The following is a 9,130-nucleotide window of genomic DNA, read 5'->3' on the forward strand; positions in this document are numbered from 1 at the left end:
CGTCAGTTAAGTCATAAATTAAAAGATTTAGGATAAATAGTTTCGGTTTTGGTGTACCTACATTGAATAAAACGGGAATAAAACGCGAAAATAGAAATACCACCGTAATAGGAAGCGATTTTTACTACCGCCGTATTAGGAGCGTTTACCTTACTATACTACATTTTAATTGAATTTGTTTTGCGTATCGTATTTTAAATGAACTATACAGTTTTTATAAGAAAATAAATGTCTTTAAGCCGAATAGGGTATGACCTTTAAGTCGCTGCATAGCTTTCGGAAGGTTTTTTTGTTAAGCCTGAAATGTTGCATGAACAACAATTCTGGCATTTCTTGAATTGATTCCAATTGCCTTCGGTGTGATGTTCGCTTTTGGCGCCTCTCCCAGGTGTTTTCATTGTGTGCAGCCCACGATAAACGTAGAGAGTGCATTTTAAAATATATTGACTTCGCAAGAAAAGAAACTGTAGAGTGAACTCAGTAAACACTTGACGTCTAAAAGCTGCTCAATGAAATTCGGCCATATTGTAACGATAACTACAACGTTTGAACGTTCGTTTCGTTATCTTTTTTAACAATCACGATCGTGATAATAACGAACACCGAAAGTGCTGCTTGTCTACGCATTTGTATGGGATAAACGCGATATCGATTCGTTTCGTTATGGTTTTGTTATGAATTATAACATTGTCTTGCAACTTACGATAACGATGACGATTGACCACGTGACTTAACGCGGCTTATGTCAATCCCATACTGTTTAGTCTTATTGAACTTCGTTATCGTTTTTAAATTGTTACTTTTTCTAAGCCCCCTGGTGTATATAAATGACCTGCCATTCTATTTAAAAGGCATCTGTGACACTGTACTTTTTGCTTACAATACTTCACTTATATTTAGTAAATATAAATAGAAGTAGTTTTGATGATATTAATGACTCTGTAGCGGCACTATCACGTCGCTACATTACTTAGATACGATAGAGATAAGACATACATGTTAATTGTTGCACGTTTGTTAAGATAGCTAAACCTGTAAATCTCACGCATCTTCTTAGTATATAAGCACCAGCAATTGAAGTAATAAATAGACATTAACCATCTACAGTCTCATTATTTACCTTGCCACGAAGTCTGGCAAATTGGTGACCCCGACGAAGAACAATCAACATGACTCATTCACCCTGCAAATCAAGCAGCAGCCAACAAGAAACCTTGGAGATAGCAGCCGGAACCGCCATTTTATCCCGTATTCGGGGGTTTTGGAGGGACCAACCCAGATTATGGTTTAAGCAACTAGAAGCCATAGTAGCACCACAGAAGCAAGGCGACAATTACAAGTACTATACGGTCATCGCAAAACTGCCAAAAGAAGAAATAATACAGGTTAGTGACCTCATTACTTGCCCACCGCCAATAGAAAAGTACAAGGCTATCAAAGAACGCCTAATCAGTTGCTATGAGGAATCAGACCAACGTCAGCTCCAAAAATTATTTTCTGAAATGGATCTCGGCGAGCAGAAACCATCACATCTTCTGCGCAAGATGCGGGCCCTGAGTAACGGAAATATCAGCGACGAAACCATCAAACTTCTATGGTTGGACTTCTGCCACCATCAGTGACTTCGGTTCTAGCAGTCACAGAAGACATAGATGTGAACAAGATGAGCCAGATCGCGGACAAGATATTAATAAATTCAACACGTACAGAGGTGTCAGCTGTAAACGGAAACAAATCAGGCGACGATGCAATGTCATGCATACTAGCACAGTTAGCAGAAATGCAATTGGAACTAAATGCAATTCAGCAAGGTCAAAAAAACTATCGACGCAGCACTCAAAGTTATTCCAATCGTCGGCATTTCCTACCACGGGCAAGTTCAAGAGAAAGAAGGCACTTTTGTTTTTACCATGGAAGATTTAAAAAATATGCGCAAAAGTGTGTTCAACCTTGTGATTGGAAACAGGATCTCAACTCAAGGAACCAGGGAAACTAACTGAAGCACGGACAACGGCGGAACTCTGTGCTGTTCACCCGTCCAACCGCCTCATTATTACCGACCGAAAAAGTGGTATGAGATTTTTGATTGACACGGGAGCAAATATTTCAGTTATTAGCAAGCCACAGAGACATTAATTAATACAAAATGAACAATGTACACTTTATGCCGCCAATGGTACAAAAATTAAGACATATGGTGAAAAAACACTCTCTCTAAACTTGGGGCTACGAAGAAACTTTGTATGGAACTTTGTCATCGCCGATGTAACACAACCGATTATTGGAGCAGATTTTGTAGAGCATTATAAGCTATTAGTCGATACAGCTGGTCGAAAACTCATAGATAGGATAACTGAGCTGACAACGCCCGCAACCCTGATCAAATCGACGCAGCAAACAATCCGCACTATTAACATTGAGACGAATCCACGCATTACTCAACTATTAAATGAATACGAGGATATTACGAAACCAGCCTACTCCCTACAGCCTACTACGCCTCCACACTACTCCAAAACACAAGATTAAGCATCATATTATCACTAAAGGACCACCGGTATCAGCACGTGCAAGACCATTACCTCCTGATAAATATCATATAGCAAAGAAGGAATTTCAGACTAAGATGGAGCTTGGCATTTGTCGCCCTTCGGACAGCCCATGGGCTAGTCCTTTGCACATGGTTAAGAAAAAAAACGGTGAATAGAGACCATGTGGAGATTATAGAATGCTCAATAGCGTGACTGTACTGGACAAATATCCACTTCCACGACTAACTGATTTCACTTACATATTAGAAGGGAAGCAAATCTTTTCCAAAATTGATATTCGAAAGGCGTACCACTGCATTCCTGCAGAAAATGTGGAAAAAACTACTATTATCACTCCTTTTGGACTTTTTGAATTTCCAAAAATGCCTTTCGGTTTACGCAATGCGGCGCAAACATTCCAACGATTCATGGACTCGCTATTCAGGGATTTGGATTTCGTATTCATATTCGTCGACGATTGTCTTATAGCATCTGAAAACGAGGCTCTACATTATCAACATTTGGATACGGTTTTCAAACGTTTACATGAAAATGGATTAACAATTAATCTCGAAAAATGTGACTTTCTTTAGAGTGAAATAGATTTTCTGGGTTATCATACAACACGTCGAGGAATACGACCAACGGAGGAAAAGAACAAAGTAATTATGGAATTTGCTAAACCTACGACAATCAAGGAGCTAAGAAGATTTTTAGGAATGATCAACTTTTACAGAAACAATCTTCCTCATACCGCTGAATATCAAACTATCTTAAACAACTACCTGCACGACTCTAAAAAGAACGATAATTCTCCAATTTCTTGGAAAACAGGGGCCGAAAAAGCTTTTGATAAATGCAAGGAAAATATAATGCACGCAGTATTAACAGTTCACCCCTCTCGCACCGCCCCTTTGGCACTTCTGACGGACGCCAGTTCGACCTGTATTGGCGCAGTTCTGCAGCAGAAGTCAGAACGTAATTTGGAACCATTAGGATTCTTTTCAAAGAAATTAAGTGATACTCAACAAAAATACTCGACATTCGACAGAGAGTTGCTCGGAATATACATTATATATATTATATTTTATTTATATGGCAGTCAAACATTTTCAAAGGTTAGTCGCAGGAAGAGAATTTACTATCTTTACAGATCATCGACCTTTGACTTACGCATTTTCCCAAAAACCGTCATCAAATGATACGCCACGGCGAATACGACAACTGGATTTTATTTCACAATATTGTACCAACATTCAACATATAGAAGGACGTGACAATATTGTAGCAGACGCATTGTCACGTATAGAACAAATTGATGTGCCATCACCGATTAATTATGCTGATTTAGCAAGATGTCAGCATGATGACCAAGAATTATTACGACTTCGTAATAACAAGAATTTGAAATTTTCAAATATCAAGGTTCCGGATTCCACTGAAGTCATCGCCTGTGACATATCTACAGGAAATAATCGCCCCTATTTACCAGAAAAATTTCGGAGACAAATTTTTAATGTCATGCATGATAACTCATGACATTAAGATATTTATGGACAAGTATGAATAAAGATATAAATGAATGGTGTAAATCGTGCCTAGCTTGTCAAAAATCAAAAGTGCAACGCCACACTATATCACCTGTCGGGAACTTTATGCCATCTCAGCGTTTTGAACATCTACACATCGATATTGTTGGACCGTTACCTGTTTCTCAAGGAAAGCGATATTTAATTACAATCGTTGTACTTCTTGGCCGGAAGTATTTCCCGTTAAAGATATCACAGCCGAAACAGTAGCGCGCATACTGTATGAGGGATGGATAGCAAGATTCGGATGCCCATTACGCATTACTACGGATCAAGGTCGACAATTTGAATCAAGAATATTTGAATCACTTTCACAATTTTTAGGAGTACACAAAATCAGAACAACGCCTTATCACCCACAATCAAATGGAATGATAGAGAGATTTCATAGAACTTTAAAAGCGGCGCTAATGTCAAGAGAATCTAATGCTAATTGGATAAACGAAATTGCTTCAGTTCTACTTGGATTACGAATTTGTGTACGCGAGGACACAGCATATAGTGCAGCAGAGATGATATATGACGCACCTATAAGGCTTCCCGGAGAATTTTTTGAATCGTCACAGCCTTCCATATACGAAGAATTTGTCATAAATATACAAAAGGACATTTCCCGTATGACGTCAGCATCAAAACGCAAGAAATTTAAACAAACAGTTTTCATTCACCCCGAACTCAACAAATGCTCACATGTATTCGTGCGTTGTGACAGAATAAGGAAAAGTTTAACACCACCATACGAAGGACCTTTTCTAGTGACAAAGAGGATGGATAAGACGTTTATCATTAAAATGGGGGACAATGAAAAAGCAATATCTATAGACCGATTAAAACCTGCATTTGTCTTCAATAGTGGAACGGACGTGCCAAATTCAGAAAATAACCACAACGGGCGGAACACGTACATCACGAAGTCAGGACGGGCGGTTAAGCCGACAGTACGATTCGTCACTTGCTGACACGAGTAATCAGTCCATTTAAATACTCACCGTATTTTGAAAATACCATCATATACCGTCAGTATCTACGAGAGAACAATGGGCAACCAAAGCTCCAAAGATCAAATCGTATATAACTCCGACAGTTGCCTTAATCAAAATGAAGCCGACCATCTCAAAAGTCTTGTCCTGGAAGAGCTACGGTGGACGAGAAACATTGCAATTGGACAAATCCTCATCACAAATGGCATCCTTCTTCTCTACGGAATACTGAAGACCTTAGACAGAAGAGTGAAAACAATAGCAAGAAACAATCAGCACAAATGCAGTGGATAGTTCATCGACCGCCGCCGCCGTCACAACAAAGGCAGCAGTTTTTATTTCCTTAGAATTAGCAACAATGACATTACATTACGCATAGGATGTAATTTATCAGCAAGGTTAAGTTATTATATAATTAGGTACATACTATTTTTTTTCAAATTATATGTTAATTATTTTTTTAAAGGGGGGAGTATATGTAGCGGCACTATCACGTCGCTACATTACTTAGATACGATAGAGATAAGACATACATGTTAATTGTTGCACGTTTGTTAAGATAGCTAAACCTGTAAATCTCACGCATCTTCTTAGTATATAAGCACCAGCAATTGAAGTAATAAATAGACATTAACCATCTACAGTCTCATTAGTTACCTTGCCACGAAGTCTGGCAAAACTCACTTTCTTTAGTTACCAATTGGTTTGCCGTTAATAATTTGGTACTTAACGCTAAGAAAACAAAATGCATAAAATTCGCGATGCCAAATGTGAAAAATTTAGGCCCCAATATTGTTGTAAATAATGAGATATTGGAGACGGTAGAATCTACATTGTTTTTGAGCATTACAATTGATTGTAAACTTAAATGGGCACCCCACATTTCATGTCTTGCAAGCAAGCTTAGTTCAGCTGCCTAAGCGGTTAGGAAAGTTAGAAAATTCACCGACGTGGAAACAGCTCGTCTAGTTTATTTTAGCTACTTTCATAGCGTCATGTCGTATGGTATACTGTTGTGGGGTAAAGCTGCAGAAATTGAAACTGTCTTTGTTTTGCAAAAATGAGCTATTATTCAATATTCCAGTTGGGCTCTAGGGCTTCTCTTAGAGAACACTTTAAGGAAGTTGGCATTTTGACTGTCACTTCGCAATTCATTCTAGCCAACATATTATATATTCGACAAAACATTACTTTATACACTTAAAAATGTGATGTACATAATATCAATACTAGAAATAGGCACAAATTATGCAGTTCGTCTCACCGGCTACATAGGGTACACAACTCGTTTGTAGGGCAATGGTATTCGTATATATAATAAAATGCCCCGAGACATGCTAGACTTGCCCTTAATTCATTTAAGTCTGCAGTAAAAACTAACTTGTTGATCGCTCTGAAAGGCACAAGGCGGTTCTGTGTGGAGTTGCTGTTATTTTAATTTCATGATTGACGTACAGATTGTATGTGAAAGTTTTATAATTTTTAATGATCCACTTGGTATGTTTATTTTAGGGAAACGTTTGGTTTTATTTCAAATACGATTATGCATATATTCCTTTACATATTGAAATGTATAATTATAGTATTAATAAAATTTACATTCACAAATGTATGTACGTAACTAGCTGTTGCCCGCGACTCCGTCCGCGTGGACTTCAATTGTGTTCGGTGGTCCCCGTTTCCATAGGAATGCCGAGATAAAATGTAACCTTGACCCCCCACTACACACCTTAAATTCAGACTACCCTTGTGCACATATTTCATTACTTTTAACAAACAATGTTTATAAAAAGGGTTTTATATTAGTTTTGTCGTGTGGAGTTGCTGGACTCCCATCGACCGCGTCCCAGGTGGTGGATAGGGAACGGCCCCCAGACATGGAAGGTACTAGGGAAATCAAATACCTAGCGCGAACCAAAATCAGTAGGCATGGGCGTGCCTTTAGTCTCGTAAGACGCGGCCTAAGGGATCACACCCCGACAGAAAAGACAAAGCTCAGCAACAAACTATGAAATGGCGGACTCTAAAACATATCTACCCCAGGAGGGTACCACAGATCGTGGAGAATCCCTCCCTTGGATGGAGAAGCCCTCGCTGCCCCTTGGATTCTGGAGGGGGGGGGGGATTTTGGTCTAATATAATTACAAAAAATAATAACCCGAAACCTAATCTTACGCAGCAGATTACCATACCATCAGAGGCACCTGTAACTAATACTCAAACCCTAGAGGCAGTTTGCATGGAAAATTCTCATAAAAACGACCAAAAGGACGCTCATAAATGGCAAGAAGAGAACAGTCGCAAGAGAATGAGAAGCAGCCCTGAAACAACATCACGCACCCAAAACAAACCAAACTGAGTTATTGGCTGGCGGCACCAGTACCAACATCGAATATGTTTGCGGAACTGGAAACTTCGGAAGAAACGAAAGATGCAGACCAAGTAACTCGTCTCATCGCAAAGCCACCTCCTTTCTTCGTTGATAAGGTAGTATTCAGTAATATTCAGCCCCTATCAAAAATGTTAGAAGACGTGGCTCACGAAAATTATGAAATCAAAATCTTACAAGGTGAAAAAGTCAAAATTCAGGCTAAATCTCCCGAGACATATTCTACTATTTACAAAGAACTCAAAAGTAAAAACACTGAGTTCTTCACATACCAACCCAAAGGTGAGAAAAACTTCAGAGTAGTATTAAAAGGCATGCATCCTTCTAAAGCCTTAGAAGAATTAAACCATAAGCCAACCAATATTTGGAATATCAAAAACAGCAGAACAAAAAAGCCCCTCCCAATGTTTTTTATAGACTTGCTACCAAGTCCTAACACTAGGGATATTTATAGTATCAGATAACTCCTTAACTGTCGTATAGAAATTGAACCTCCAAGACCTAAACGCACAATTCCTCAATGCTCCAACTGCCAAAAATATGGACATACACAAAAGTACTGCTACAGACAACTCAGTTGTATGAAATGTGCTGGACCCCATCACACAACAAAGTGCCCTAAGAAAGAACGTTCCGACAAAGTGAAATGCATCCTCTGTGAAGGTAACCATCCAGCCAATTATAAGGGATGCATTGCCTACAAGGAGTTACAAAAAATCAAATATCCCATTACACATTCCAATAACCGGAAGCCTAAAACGCTGGATTCCAAGCATATCTTAAGGACCTTGATGCCACCTCAGCTACTGACTATTCTCTTTGGAAAGCAATAAGAAATATCAAGCGACCAACGACAACATCCCCACCACTGAGAAAGGCAGATAATTAAAGCCCAGTGGAACACGAGAAAAAAGTTATAGAATACCTGAAAGCCTCGGAAACACATGAAATAACGCCGATAAGATTTACCAAGACAGAAGTCAGAAGAGTAATACAAAAAGCCAAGTCAAAGAAATCTCCAGGATATGACCTTATTACAAATAAAATCCTGCAAAAACTACCTGACTCTGGGATAACAATGATTACAGAAATTTACAACGCCATAGTTAAACTTCAATTCATTCCACCACAGTGGAAAACTGCACAAATAATCATGTTATTGAAACCAGATAAAAAATCTGAGGACCCAAAGTCATATCGGCCAATTAGTCTGCTACCCATACCGTCGAAGATACTGGAAACACTGATACTACAACGAATTATGCCATTAGTAGAACAACATGGACCGATACCCGATCATCAATTTGGTTTTTCGGCAAAGGCACGCCACTATAGACCAAGTGCATAGGTTAATAAATGAAATAGACAAGTCGTTTAAAGCAAAAAGGTACTCCGCGAGTGTCTTTCTTGATATATCTCAAGCCTTCGACAGGGTATGGCATGAAGGATTATTATCTATATCTATACTAATATATAAAGCTGAAGAGTTTGGTTGTTTGTTTGTTTGAACGCGCTAATCTCAGGAACTACTGGTCCAAATTGAAAAAATATTTTTGTGTTGAATAGACCATACATCGATGAAGGCTTTAGGCTATAAACCATCGCGCTGCGACTAATAGGAGCGAAGATACATTAAAAAAT

General features: G+C 38.8%; 1 long non-coding RNA gene across 1 annotated transcript; it reads right to left on the reverse strand.

Annotated features, from left to right (window-relative positions):
• Window positions 1–815: 815 nt before the first annotated feature.
• Window positions 816–6,578, reverse strand: LOC113506087. Its single transcript, XR_003401688.1, has 3 exons — window positions 5,785–6,578; window positions 2,044–2,046; window positions 816–939 (listed from the first exon to the last, which is right to left on the reverse strand). It is a non-coding gene; the product is annotated as an uncharacterized LOC113506087 (long non-coding RNA).
• Between the last annotated feature and the right edge of the window lie 2,552 nt (window positions 6,579–9,130).

This window comes from Trichoplusia ni, chromosome 28 (assembly GCF_003590095.1).
Source record: "Trichoplusia ni isolate ovarian cell line Hi5 chromosome 28, tn1, whole genome shotgun sequence".
In the NCBI taxonomy this organism is placed as follows: domain Eukaryota; kingdom Metazoa; phylum Arthropoda; class Insecta; order Lepidoptera; family Noctuidae; genus Trichoplusia; species Trichoplusia ni.